Raw genomic sequence first — 14,644 nt, 5'->3', positions numbered from 1 at the left:
ATTTTAGAAACATCATATTTGTGAAACCCTGCCCCGAGGTTTTGATATATATTTTTTAACAAAGGCAACAGATAGAGCAGAAAAATGGTCATATTTTGCATTGGAGAAAAACTATGATCCAGGAAAAGTGACCTAAAAAAACCCTAAAATGACAGTTTGGTTAATTAGGTAACTTACGTAGGGTTTGTTTGTTTGTTTGTTTTTTTTTTTTTTTAATTTTTTTTTTCAACGTTTTTTATTTTTACTTTTGAGACAGAGAGAGACGGAGCATGAACGGGGGAGGGGCAGAGAGAGAGGGAGACACAGAATCGGAAACAGGCTCCAGGCTCCGAGCCATCAGCCCAGAGCCTGACGCGGGGCTCGAACTCACGGACCGCGAGATTGTGACCTGGCTGAAGTCGGACGCTTAACCGACTGCGCCACCCAGGCGCCCCTTTTTTTTTTTTTTTTTTAATTTTTTTTAAATTGTTTGTTTTGGTTTTTAAGCAAATGTCTTAACATTTGTTTAGCAAATGTTGGATTGGGTCGCTATAACAAAAATATCATAGGTGAGGTGGCTTAAGTAGAATTTTTTTCCCCCCACCTTCTTGGAGGCTGGGAACTCCAAGACTTTTCTCACCTTCTTGGAGGCTGGGAACTCCAAGGCTTTTCTCACCTTCTTGGAGGCTGGGAACCCCAAGGCTTTTCTCACCTTCTTGGAGGCTGGGAACCCCAATACTTTTCTCACCTTCTTGGAGGCTGGGAACCCCAAGACTTTTCTCACCTTCTTGGAGGCTGGGAACCCCAAGGCTTTTCTCACCTTCTTGGAGGCTGGGAACCCCAAGACTTTTCTCACCTTCTTGGAGGCTGGGAACCCCAAGACTTTTCTCACCTTCTTGGAGGCTGGGAACCCCAAGACTTTTCTCACCTTCTTGGAGGCTGGGAACCCCAAGACTTTTCTCACCTTCTTGGAGGCGGGGAACCCCAAGACTTTTCTCACCTTCTTGGAGGCTGGGAACCCCAAGACTTTTCTCACCTTCTTGGAGGCGGGGAACCCCAAGACTTTTCTCACCTTCTTGGAGGCGGGGAACCCCAAGACTTTTCTCACCTTCTTGGAGGCTGGGAACCCCAAGACTTTTCTCACCTTCTTGGAGGCTGGGAACCCCAAGACTTTTCTCACCTTCTTGGAGGCTGGGAACCCCAAGACTTTTCTCACCTTCTTGGAGGCTGGGAACCCCAAGACTTTTCTCACCTTCTTGGAGGCTGGGAACTCCAAGGCTTTTCTCACCTTCTTGGAGGCTGGGAACTCCAAGGCTTTTCTCACCTTCTTGGAGGCTGGGAACCCCAAGACTTTTCTCACCTTCTTGGAGGCTGGGAACCCCAAGACTTTTCTCACCTTCTTGGAGGCTGGGAACCCCAAGACTTTTCTCACCTTCTTGGAGGCTGGGAACCCCAAGGCTTTTCTCACCTTCTTGGAGGCTGGGAACCCCAAGACTTTTCTCACCTTCTTGGAGGCTGGGAACCCCAAGACTTTTCTCACCTTCTTGGAGGCTGGGAACCCCAAGACTTTTCTCACCTTCTTGGAGGCTGGGAACCCCAAGACTTTTCTCACCTTCTTGGAGGCTGGGAACCCCAAGACTTTTCTCACCTTCTTGGAGGCTGGGAACTCCAAGGCTTTTCTCACCTTCTTGGAGGCTGGGAACTCCAAGGCTTTTCTCACCTTCTTGGAGGCTGGGAACCCCAAGACTTTTCTCACCTTCTTGGAGGCTGGGAACCCCAAGACTTTTCTCACCTTCTTGGAGGCTGGGAACTCCAAGACTTTTCTCACCTTCTTGGAGGCTGGGAACCCCAAGGCTTTTCTCACCTTCTTGGAGGCTGGGAACCCCAAGACTTTTCTCACCTTCTTGGAGGCTGGGAACCCCAAGACTTTTCTCACCTTCTTGGAGGCTGGGAACTCCAAGACTTTTCTCACCTTCTTGGAGGCTGGGAACTCCAAGGCTTTTCTCACCTTCTTGGAGGCTGGGAACTCTAAGGCTTTTCTCACCTTCTTGGAGGCTGGGAACTCCAAGGCTTTTCTCACCTTCTTGGAGGCTGGGAACCCCAAGGCTTTTCTCACCTTCTTGGAGGCTGGGAACTCCAAGGCTTTTCTCACCTTCTTGGAGGCTGGGAACCCCAAGACTTTTCTCACCTTCTTGGAGGCTGGGAACCCCAAGGCTTTTCTCACCTTCTTGGAGGCTGGGAACTCCAAGACTTTTCTCACCTTCTTGGAGGCTGGGAACCCCAAGACTTTCCTCACCTTCTTGGAGGCTGGGAACTCCAAGACTTTTCTCACCTTCTTGGAGGCTGGGAACTCCAAGACTTTTCTCACCTTCTTGGAGGCTGGGAACTCCAAGACTTTTCTCACCTTCTTGGAGGCTGGGAACTCCAAGACTTTTCTCACCTTCTTGGAGGCTGGGAACTCCAAGATCAAGGTGGGGGCCAGTTTGATTCCTGGTGAGGGTACTCTTCCTGATTTGAAGGTGGATGCTTTCTTACTGTGTCCTCATATGGCAGAAAAGTGAGACTCTCTCTCTCATGTCTTTTTTTGTAAGGGCACTAGTCTTACTCAGGAGGGCTCCACCCTTATGACCTCACAGCTTCACAGAAACCTAAGTCACCCCCGAAGGCCCTACCTCCTCATATCATCACATCCCCCAGTCTATAGCAGCAAGATATGCAATTGTGTATAATATGAACCATCGGAATAAAAACAGCAGAAAATACTACATATTTATATGTGCTTGTATCTTCATAACATTTTATGAAGACTTATACTATAAATTTAAAACAGTGGTTATATTGGGAGTTCTCTGTACTAGTTTTTCAATTTCTTTGGAGTCTATATTTATTTAAAAAAAAAAAAGGTTAAGAAACAACAGTGGCTACTTCTTGTGGATGGGGTGTGGCATTGGATGGACGGGGACAAGGGTGGGAGAGAGAATTGTTACTGTATACTATTCCATAATTTTTGAATTTTTAACTGTTGTGATCATATTACCTATTCAAAAAATTTAAATAAATGCTATCTTAATAGTCTTTCTATGTTTTAATTTTATTATATATTTTAATATTTCTTTTTGCAATAGACAACTATTCTTTTAATGTATACGATATTGGTTCTAACTCCAGAGAACTGTGCAAGATTGTGGACATTTACGATGGAAAAACTGGACTCCATAGGAGACACTGTCGCTGGGGTGGTCCCGCTGCCATAAACGACTCAGTAACAAGAGCGGAGCAGGTCAAACATGCAGAGAGAGGCAAAACCTGGAAGTAAGATGTACCTTGCAGGTCATGTGGAAAGACAGAGGGAGGGGCCGTTGGTGGTGAATGCGTCAGTCCCTGCAGGTCCCAGGTCTAGCTTTGTTTCAGCCCACATGGCTCCTTATCCTCAAAGAAGAGGAGTGATCCGCTGTTTTGGTAACCACAGAGCCCAACTCGTATCAGTGCCAGGCCAAGATGAAGCCAAGGAAATGGGGAGGGGGGAGGGGGAAGAATTTATTATAGCACACTGGTAGGTACAGGGCATGGGCAGTCCCCGCCCACCCCCATCTCAGGAGGGAGTACCGGTCACAAATAATATACACTGAGTGGCTGGTTGGCTCATTAAGGTGTTACTTAAGCCTCCTTGGTTTCAGATCATGTGCCCAGGAAAACAAGTCTTTGGGAGAATTCTGAAACAATCCAAAACCCTAAAGGATAAAAAAAAAAAAAATGTAAGGCAAACCATGCTGGATAGATGCTTTTTATCATGTTTGGCAACTTGCAGTGGGAAAAGAAGACCCTTACCCTGAATTGCTTGGCTCAAGGCAGAGAAGAAAAGTAGGGTGATCATTTGTTCCCTTAGCCATCCGCTCACTCATTCATTCAACATATGTTTAGGATCAACGTGAAAGGTATTGCGTTATGTGCTGGCGATAAAATGGTGGGCAGAACAGACAGTACATGCCATGGTGGAGCCATGGGCTAAGGGGGAGACAGACAGGTTCAGACGTCACCAATTAATGTCACATTTCAACTTCCATAACAACTATTAGGGAAAAGAATAGAGCACGGTTTGGCTAATTCAGTGAGACTGGAGATTTCCTAGAGGAAGGAACATTTGAGCTGAGGTTGGAACCCTGAGTGGGAATCGATTAAGTAGCAAGAGGAGGAAAGAACCTTCCAGGCAGAGGGGCAGGTGTAGTTAAGGCCTGTGCTTTGGGAGGAGCTGGCACCTCCGGGGATTGAAATGGTGGCAGGCACAGGGGATGCAGGGAGCCAGCTGATGTTAAGAGGATGCTAGGTAGAAGATGCTAGATGATGCTGGGTTCTGTGGGTCACTTAGATTATTTTCTTTACCCTAAATGGAATGGGGAAGGGGGTGACAGGTGAGTAACAGCTGACACTTACTGAGTGCTTATCAGGTCGTCTTAGCCCTTTATACATATTAACTCACATATGCTTCACCACGACCCGTGCAATAGGTCCCGTTACACAAACAAAGAAAATGAAGGACAAGGAGATCAAGTAATATACCTAAGTAAGGTCAGTGTTATATAAATGGGCTAGAAATAACCCTTGTGTGTTAGCCTAAAATCTCTCCATGTCATTTACTTTTCCATAGCAAGCTAGGACCATTACCTCAACATGTACTGGAGCCCAACGGGTTTGACTGGGGAAGGGAAGGTGGGGATTTATGAACTGAATGTTTGCATCCCCCTCAAATTCACATGCTGAAACCCCGATTCCAATGTGATAGTATTTGGAGATGGGGCCTTTAGGAAGCAATGAGGTCATGAGATAGAGCACTTATTATGACATTAGTGCTCTTAGAAAGAGAGACCACAGAGCTAGCTAGCTCTCTCTCCACCGTGTGAGAACACAGCATGGTTGCCTGTGAACCAGGGAGCAGGTCCTCACCAGCCACCAAATCTACTAGCTCCTTGATCTTGGGCTTGTCAGCCCCCAGAACTGTGAGAAATATATGTTTATTGTTTAAGTCACTCAGTATTTTTGGTATAGCAGCTTGAGCTAAGATGGCGTCCCATGGACTATGCTTAGCTTAGGGGGAACACAGACAAGAGGTTTAAAAATATGTCCAGCACAGAATAAAGGAATTTAGCAGTTGTTTTCAGGTAGAAGGTGAGAAGGAGGAACGGTGCAGAGGAGCTGAGGCAGTGAAAGGTGACGTCCGGAAGGCAGGCACACAGCTCCCAAACTTCAAGACCCAAGCCACCTTTTATCCCAAAGCACCTTGCGGTTCTGGTCTCAGTGAAGGGTGGCCTCCCTAAGGCTCTTGTTCTTAGATTTCTTCGTGACTATCCCCTTTCACTTCATGTGAATCCCTACTATACTTACCTGAACCAGGCTGAATGGGTCCTCACAGCTCTCTACAACCAACACAATCCCACAACCAGGCTGCCCACTCATAATAAAGTCAGGACAGTAAAATTCTCCATAGTTACCACCAGGCTTTATAGTAAAGGCTTCTGATAATATCATGATTTCAAATCAGTTTTACTTGAGAAACAAAGCCTGTGGTGTTGGGAGTCAGAGATGCTATACTGCTGATTTGGGGGAGGCCCAATACACCTCTCTACTTTGAGTAGTCCTAAAGCATCCTGGGATAATCGTTGTCTCAATGCTTTGCCTTATCAGGTTAGGAGCTGGAAATGGGTCCTGAAGGCAGATGCCGTGCAGGATGTTATGAGACACTTTCCACGATTTATGATGATGATTTAAAAAAAAAATTAATGTTTATTTATTTTTGAGAGAGAGGCAGAGAGAGAGGGAGAAACAATCCGAAGCAGGCTCCAGGCTCTGAGCTGTCAGCACAGAGCCTGACGCGGGGCTCGATCCCACAAACCGTGAGATCATGACCCGAGTGGAAGTCGGATGCTTAACTGACTGAGCCACCCAGATGCCCCTATGGTGATGATTTTTTATGACTCACTTCAGATTCATTGTCTGCTTTCATTACTTCATTTCCACGGAGTGGCAGAAAACTTCATTTTGCTATCAAGACAATTCAACCTCTGCCATTTTAAAATGGAGACAATTAGAAATGTCTTTACCCTCCCTTTCCCTGGGTACCCTCAGTGTGCCCTGATATAAGAGAAGAGGTGTCTGGGCCTTGAGGTGGGCCCCTTTCTCACTGGATTTCACCAAAAGGTACAGTCTCAGACAACAGGCATGGTACTAGCGGCCTCCACACGAAACACCCTGTCTCCCTACTTCTGTCCTCTCTCTTCCAAGCCCAGAACACAATTCTCAACCAATCACCTGCCCCTTTGCGTAGTTCCAGAATCTCCTGGGACATTCCCCTGTGGTTTGGGGGACTGGGGGCGGAAATACCTCTCTCCAGCCTCTCATTGACTGTTTGCCTTCCATATGTGTACAATATTTGAATTTATTTCAACCAGCACTTGATAAAGTATAACAACATAAAATTTACTATTTTAGCCTCTTTTAAGTTTATTTATTTATCCTGACAGAGAGATTGTGAGTGAAGGAGGGTCAGAGAGAGAGAGGGAGAGAGAGAATCCCGAGCAAGCTCCATGCCATTAATGCAGAGCCCGATGCGGGGCTTGAACTCATGAAACCTTGATACCGTGACCTGAGCCAAAATCAAGAGTCAGATCCTCAACCCACTGAACCACCCAGGTGCCCCTATTTTAGCTTTTTTTAAGGGTACCGTTCAGTAACATCCAGTACACTATTAATATCATCCACCCATCACTACTATTTCCAAAACGATTTCGTCATCCCAAACAGAAGGAATTAAGCAATAACCTCCCAATTTCCCCTTCCCAGCCCCTGGTAACCGCTACTCTGCTTCCCATCCCTGTGATCGTGACTACTCTAGATACCTGAGACAAGTGGAATCGACAACATTTGTCCCTTTGTGCCCGTGTCTTTCACTTAGCATAAAGTTGAAGGTCCATCCATGGGTTAACATGTATCAGAATTTCATTCCTTTTTATGGCTTAGATGTGCTATTTTTATAACTAAAAAATAGATACTAAATCGATACTACATACATACTCTGTGATACCCTAAAAAGACTATTACAATACCATCAGATGAGTGCTATAATTAGATGTGCTCTCAGGGGCCCTCATTCGGCCTGAGAGAGGACAGGATCCACAGAAAACATGGCTTCCACTGAGCTTTGACAGACTCTTCTGGGACAGTGCTACTCAAGGAGCTTGTGCCCAGAGTGACGTAATCAACACGTGGTTCTCTTCCTTGAGAAAGTCTTATTACAAAAAAAGTTGGGGGGGGGGGGGGCGGAGGGGAGATCAGTTGGCCCAAACAGTGTGTGTGGTAACTTGGTTGGTTTATCTGAATTTACATCCCAGCATATGCCTCGTATCTCATGTTGTGACTCATAACCAAGAATGAACGGGCTGGCCAGTCCACAGGCCATACTGTGAAGAACTGTATTCTAGAAAACACATTTTTCATTTTCAGCGCTGATGTTAAATCTGATTAACTCCGTCCCCATTTCGTTCCTAAATCCCACAAGCGTATTTGCAGAAGTCAAATGAGGTGAAAGAGAACTTTCCAGGAAAGCGACTTCTCGGGGCATTGAGCGAGGTAACACCGTTCTAATGATTCACTCAGCAAACTGTTACCAAGCATTTCTATCACATGCTCATTTAGCAAGTGTTATAGAAAGTGTTCGAGCCAAAGGTTTAAAATAGGATATGCCTGTGTCTACACCAGAATCTTATCTCAGTTCAAGTGTGAAGTTGGAAGACAAAAAGAAAAATTCGAAAATGTTTTATTCATTACTTTTTTTTTTTCTTAAAGTAGGCTTCAAGCTCTCTACACTGTATGGAGGAGCGATGCGTTGTAAACATCAAATGTTTATTGAAAGTTTTTCCTGTATGGTGTCTCAGTAAGGCACAGGATCCTGCACGTACTAAACGCCCAGTAAATACAAATTCAAAGTTTTAAGAATGGAAGTGATGCTTTTAAACCCTCATTAGGGAAGATGAATATGGCGACAAAACCAGGTGCTGATAAAGACCGTGGCCAGAAAGGCCAACTAAAGAGTGAGTGCAGCCTCTCAGAAGAGAGCTCACGGAGTCTAATGGGGGAGTGGGGGGTTGGGGTGGGGGGCATGGGGGGATTGAGGGGCTGGGAAGAGCAAATGGCCGCACAAGATCTGGAGGAGGTGGAGGTGAGAAGGTCTGGACATGGGGGTTGGAGAGTGGGAATCAAAAATTACAACCCCCCCTTTCTTTCAGCAGATCACATACTCCAAGCCATGCTTTGTCTCACTCCCCACTTTCCCTGGGGGAGAGAGAGTGGGGGGTTTCCACAGGTTTCCTGTGGTATTTAACCCAGTGAGCACTGAAGTGGAGTCAGTGATGATTTCCCTGGGGGAAGAGACTCTTCACTAGGAAGAGCTCTCAGGAAAAGAGCTTGAAAGAAAATACGGCTCTCGCAAAGCTGGGGATCGTTCCGGAATGTGACTCTTCGGGTGTGACTGTCTCTGCCTTTATCAAAACAGGACCTCTGAGGTTGGGGATTTTCCAAGTGTTTCTTTTCCTCGCCCGAGCAACATCCTACCACACAACGCTACCAGGTCACGGATTAGGGTCCACAAAAGAAAAATGACAGGAATTCCCCAACCATTGCATTATGTTCTCTTTTCAGAACAATGTCTTCATCTGAAAGAACTCAGTCACAAACAAAATTACACCTATTCTCGACAAGATGACAAAAACTCTGGGATGATATTGGTCGCAAATGTTGTTTTAACGGGAAAATGGCATGTTCCAGAGCAATATCGTGCAGCATTTACCAATACTGTATTTGCTTTCCCAATAGAGATTTATTATCACTTTTCTGCAAAGTAAAAAAAAAAAAAAAAAAAAAGTCAGATCAAGTAATTGTTTCTCAATCTTCTCCTCTGAGAATAAATTATGAGGCATTATTTTGACAAAACAAGGTGGCTCTTGATAAAGGCATTGGTTGCTTGGCTTTTAAGGTGATGCCTCGTATACCGGTTTCCAGGGCTGTTGTAACAAAATATCCCAAGCTGAGTGGCTTAAAACCACAGAAATTTGCTGTTTTACAGTTGGGGAGGCTAAAAGTCTGAAATCAAGATGTCCACAGGATGGTGCTCCTTCTGAAGGTTCTAGAAGAGAACCTTTTCCAGAGCTTTCTCTGTTCTTGGTGGCTGCCAGTAATCCTTGACCCTCCTTGGTTTGTAAATACCTCACTCTCGTTTCTGCCAACAGATACACATAGAGTACTCCCTGTGTGTCTTTATATCACCATTCCTCTACAGGTCTTGTCTCTGTGTTTCTTCTCTTCTTAAAGGGACACCACTCATTTTGGATGAAGGCCCACCCTAATGACCTCCTCTTAACTTGATTATATCTACAAAGACCCTATTTCCAAACGAGGTCAATTCACAGGTTCCAGGTCAACATGAACATATCTCTTTTGGGGACTCATTTCGGCCCATAATACCTGGGCAAATGGAAGTAAAGATACTTCAGCTTGTTTCCTTTGAGAATAAGTTCAGGGGCGCCTGGGTGGCTCAGTCGGTTAAGCGTCCGACTTCAGCTCAGGTCACCATCTCGCGGTCCGTGAGTTCGAGCCCCGCGTCGGGCTCTGGGCTGATGGCTCAGAGCCTGGAGCCTGCTTCCGATTCTGTGTCTCCCTCTCTCTCTGCCCCTCCCCCATTCATGCTCTGTCTCTCTCTGTCCCCAAAATAAATAAACGTTAAAAAAAAATTAAAAAAAAAAAAAAAAGAGAATAAGTTCATTGAGATAAGGGAACTGCTGGGTCACATGGTTGGCAAACGTTCGGCTTTGCAGCATAATGCCCAACAGGCTTCCTGTAATCCTATTAGCAGACTATAACGCCAAAGAAAAATATTATTCCAGCATTTGTTAAAGATGGTAAGGAAGACTTTATCAAAGGACCACCTCAGTGGGGGCTTTGCATTAAAGGAGTGACCGGGCTCCATTCTGAATACAACAAAGACAAGTAGGGATCGATACCTAAGACGCAGGGCGGGTCAGTGGATAGAAAATTATTAACAGGATACCTCAAGGCTAGGGGGATTCTTGCTAGACCCAAAAGGATTCTTCTGAAGGCAGGCCAGATTAGAAGATATTGAGGGTGGGGGGTGAGGAATAATGGTTATACAGAAATTTAAAACATCTATATATCAAAATAGCATATACAAAATTAAGAGGCAACCAAATCGGAACACAACTATAATGACACGACCAAGAGAAGATGTACTTCACGTGCTGAAAGTGTGAACAGATAGATAGAAGAAAACCATCTAGATCCAAATAGTTCAAATAGGCAAAAACAACAACAGAAAAGTAGCACAAGAGAAACACATTTATCTATAAATAAAAAGAATGTTCAAACTCAATAGCAAAGTCACATAAATTAACAAAAGAACACCAGGTCTAATTTACCGAATCAGGATACCAACCCAGCCAGACCTTAGCTCCCTCGTCTGAACCACATGATACCCAAGCTTGGCCAGACTAGGGTAAAAAGTCTTTCTCGTTTCAGACACATCTGAAGTACGTTAATTATATGGCTTTCATAACAAGAAAATTTCCAACATTCATGAATATCTTTAGAAGAGGAATTTTAAACCAGAAATTTCTCTTGCAGAAATCAACCGTAAAGAATCTGAAACACGGAAGTAACTGTTTACACAACATGTGCATTTGACTATTATTTATAATGACAGGTTAAAAACAATAAACAGCAGAGATATACAAGTGATTAAGTTGTGATAGACTTAAAAAAATTAAACTTATGTGTTATGATTATTCAATAATATGGGGAAATGAATGGAAAAATCTACATGAGTAAAATAACATTAAATTGAAAAGAGCATTAAGTGAAAATATTATTTTATAATTTTAAATATAAGCTGTAGCATAGTATAACATTTTAAGTTATACTATATTTTAATATTAGAAATATGCATAGAAAAATACAGGGCATGCATCAGAATATGAACACCAACAATCTCTGAGTGGTACTGGTTTTTAATGTTCTTGAGCTATATTTTTCTTTTTTTTTTTTTTTTAATTTTTTTAACGTTTATTTATTTTTGAGACAGAGAGAGACCGAGCATGAACAGGGGAGGGGCAGAGAGAGAGGGAGACACAGAATCTGAAACAGGCTCCAGGCTCCGAGCTGTCAGCACAAAGCCCGATGTGGGGCTCGAACTCACGGACTGTGAGATCATGACCTGAGCCGAAGTCGGACGCTTAACCGACCAAGCCACCCAGGCGCCCCTTGAGCTATATTTTTCAACATTTTCTGTATTTTCAACCATCAATATGTAACATTCCTACAAATTCTAAAGGCTATATTCTCTCTAAAATAAAAGCTCAAATACACAGGAATTTCTTTCGTGACGTTCTGGAGTCGAGAATTATTTAGAAAAGCAGTGTCATGTGATGCTGAGTGCCTACACTCTGGGCCAGACTGCCAGAGTCTCAGTCCTGGACTTGCCACCTACTGGCAGTGTGACCTTGAGCAAGTCACTTAACCTCTTTGTGCCTCAGGTTCCTCCTCTGTAAAATGGGGGCAACAGTAGTCCCCACCACCTGGGATTGCGTGAAGATCAATCGAGTTAATATATGTGAAGTGCATAGAGCATGCCCTACGGAAGACTGCTAGTGTTATTTACAGGAAAAGAAGAAAGAGTTCTCAGTTAGCTTGCGTGGTCCTTGAAAGCAAGGCCCTGGGTGGCTCAGTGAGTTGAGTGTCTGATTCTGGGTTTCAGCTCAGGTCACGATCCCAGGGTGGAGAGATCGAGCCCTGCATTGGGCTCCGTGCTAAGCATGGAACCTGCTTGGGATTCTCTCTCTCTGTCTCGCTCTCTTTCTCAAAATAAACAAATAAACATGAAAGAAAGAAAGACCCATTTCTCTTAGTTCTTTTACATCTTTAATACCCTCTACACACCCCCCAGGCAAAAAAAAAAAAAAAAAAAAAAAAAACCTCGACAACAGTGCTGAGCCCATCGTGATGTTCTCATAAAGGGTTGGTAACTGCTTCCGTTCCTCTTACTTTTATACTTGAGTGTTGCAAACATCAGAAGTGACCTTCCCGGCATGGGCGGTCAGTCTGCGAACATAGCTCCACCATCATCATCACCATCATCATCACCATCATCCTACCATAACATAGTAATTATTCAATATATTCAATGAGATATTAATGAAAGCAAATCCCCAGTCAGCCACTTTGCTTTTTATCAAAATGTTCTGCATTCCTTTTGCCCTTATATCAACACCACCACCTGCTGCCTACACAAAGACTGTGCTGACCAGGGGCACCTGGGTGACTCAGTCGGTTAAGCATCCGACTTTGGCTCAGGTCATGATCTCACGGTTTGTGAGTTCGGGCCCCGCGGCGGGCTCTGTGCTGATGGCCTGGCCTGGAGCCTGGAGCCTGCTTTGGATTCTGTGTCTCCCTCTCTCTCTGCCCCTTAGAAAGAAAGAAGAAAGAAAGAAAGAAAGAAAGAAAGAAAGAAAGAAAGAAAGAAAGAAAGAAAGAAAAAGAAAGAAAGGACTGGGTTGTCCAGGGTCTCTCCTTACTGTTGTGAATGGAGAAGAGCTATTTGACCATGGGTTCTGGGCAAGGAATCCTAGAATGTGACCCAAAGAAGGTGGCAGGAGCGTCTGTTCTGGATTTCAAAAGTTGGTGAGCAGTATGTGAATAAGATCACATTCAAGGGGACATGTTGACATCTAGGAGAGAACCAAGTTATCAGAGAAAAATGACCTTGAGGATGATAATGGGAATCTGAGTAGGGAGCTGAAGTGGGGGAGGAGAGGTCAATAGAGACAGCTATTGAGCACCAGTACTGGGTACCGCCATCCATGCTGGGGCTGTGGTCACGGACAACCGATGGCATGATATGATGGGTTTTTCTTTGAGAGTCCTAGGGGTGCTGCCCGCACTCAGTCCAGCTGTCAGCCCTGGTGACTCTTGCACAATGTCACACAGACCACATCCAACTGTTGGCTGTGTAGAGATCCAATGACCTGGGCCTCCGGTCCAAATCTGGATAATTCTAAATAGTCATCCCATCTTGATTCCCTGTAGGGCACCTGTTGAGATGGTATCATCGCCCAATACCTCCCTCTGCCCAGTCATGTCTCTCCCTTCCCCCTTCACAACCTTGATCCCAAGAAGTCCCCAGTAAAGGCTTGCAGGGACATCTCCACCTCAGAGTCTATGACATTCCCCCCCACCCCTCCCACAGAGCTTACATCCTAGTGGGAGATCTGGAATGCAAACAAGCAAGCAAACCAATCAATAGTTTCCAAAGAAAATAAGTACTCAGAGGAACATAAAATAGGGAAAATTGATAAGCCGGGATAGGATAGGGGTAGGGGAACCAGGGAAGGTCTCTGACTTTGGGTTGAGACAAAGAACATTGGCGAAGTCAAAGGTCAGGATTAGCAGGTGTTTCCAAAGCAGAAAGAAGGCACTGACCCTGGAGTGGAGCCATCCAAGGTGAGCTGGGGAACACAGAGCTGGAAAGGGCCTTTCCACGTGGAAGCTTACAGGCCTGACAAGGAGTGTGGATTTCATTCTGGCTGAATGAAAAGACCCGGGAGGGTTTTAAGTGCTCCAGAGACCTGATCTAATTTAGGTTTTTAAAAGATTATTCTTGCGGCTTGGTGGAAAATAGATTGCAGAGAAGTAAGAATAGAAGCAAGGAGGCTATTCAAGAGATTTCTGCTTTAATCCAGGTCACTGCTTCTCGAAATACAAGTTGCAGCCCATTAATGGGCAAGGCAATCAATTCAATGGTTGTGAACAACATTTTTAAAGGACATGGCCTAGGCTAGATTTGAATAGAATAAGATAGAATAGAAAATTGAGTGAGAAGCATTCAGTAAGAGCAAATACCATTTGATGATACTTAATGGGGTTAAAAATAGGTTTGTTCCAGTGTATTGATTAATTGATTGATACCTACAGGCTGTGTCAGTTAATCAAGACCAGAAAAGATGACTTCAGAAGGAAGAGGAGTTGACAAAGGACCAAAGGAGTGTGATGTCCTGGAGTAGTCAGTGGGATCAGAGACACCTGTAAGAAGAAGCAGGGAAAACAGCACATGGCCTCGAGGTATGAAGACCAGAGTGAAGGCCAGAAGAAGATGAGGTTGCTCAAGAAGGTGGAGAGCAGCTGGAGTGAGCGGCTGCCTCCGGTAGGTTGTGCTTTGAGGTAGTTATCAATCCCGGCGTAAGCAAAATGCTGTATTTTATTTGGAATTAAAAAGAAAGAAAAATGTCTGCCGGGGGAAGGCCGACCCAACCACAAGATGGCAGAACTGCACTTAGGGAGGGTCCCAGTTTCAGTCCAGACCCACTGAGCGGGTTCGCTCAAAATGCAGGGCAGCTCCTCTCGTGGTGGCCAGTTTTCCAAGGTTGTCCAGGAAACTGAAATGGAAGAACAGGGGTGTCGGAGGCTGCAAGACATTAAAGCGATGTTGGCAGCAACATTCAAGGAAAACTGGAGAACTCCATCAGTGGGCACTCCAGATGCCTAAGGGCACGTTTCACAAATACATTCCACAGGTCATTCTCTTCCATGAAAAGTACTCTGGACACATACACTG

At 44.7% G+C, this 14,644-nt stretch overlaps 1 long non-coding RNA gene across 1 annotated transcript in view; it reads right to left on the bottom strand.

Moving 5' to 3' along the window:
- LOC147581292 (uncharacterized) overlaps window positions 1-14,644 on the bottom strand; it is a 256,335-nt gene that overhangs the window by 21,854 nt on the left and 219,837 nt on the right. The window lies entirely within an intron of this gene.

The sequence above is a fragment of the Puma concolor genome, chromosome B2, assembly GCF_028749965.1.
Source record: "Puma concolor isolate L17-30 chromosome B2, mPumCon1.1.hap2, whole genome shotgun sequence".
NCBI lineage: Eukaryota > Metazoa > Chordata > Mammalia > Carnivora > Felidae > Puma > Puma concolor.
The sequence above is the reverse complement of the archived record's forward strand: the minus strand, read 5'-3'. Positions and strand labels throughout refer to the sequence as shown.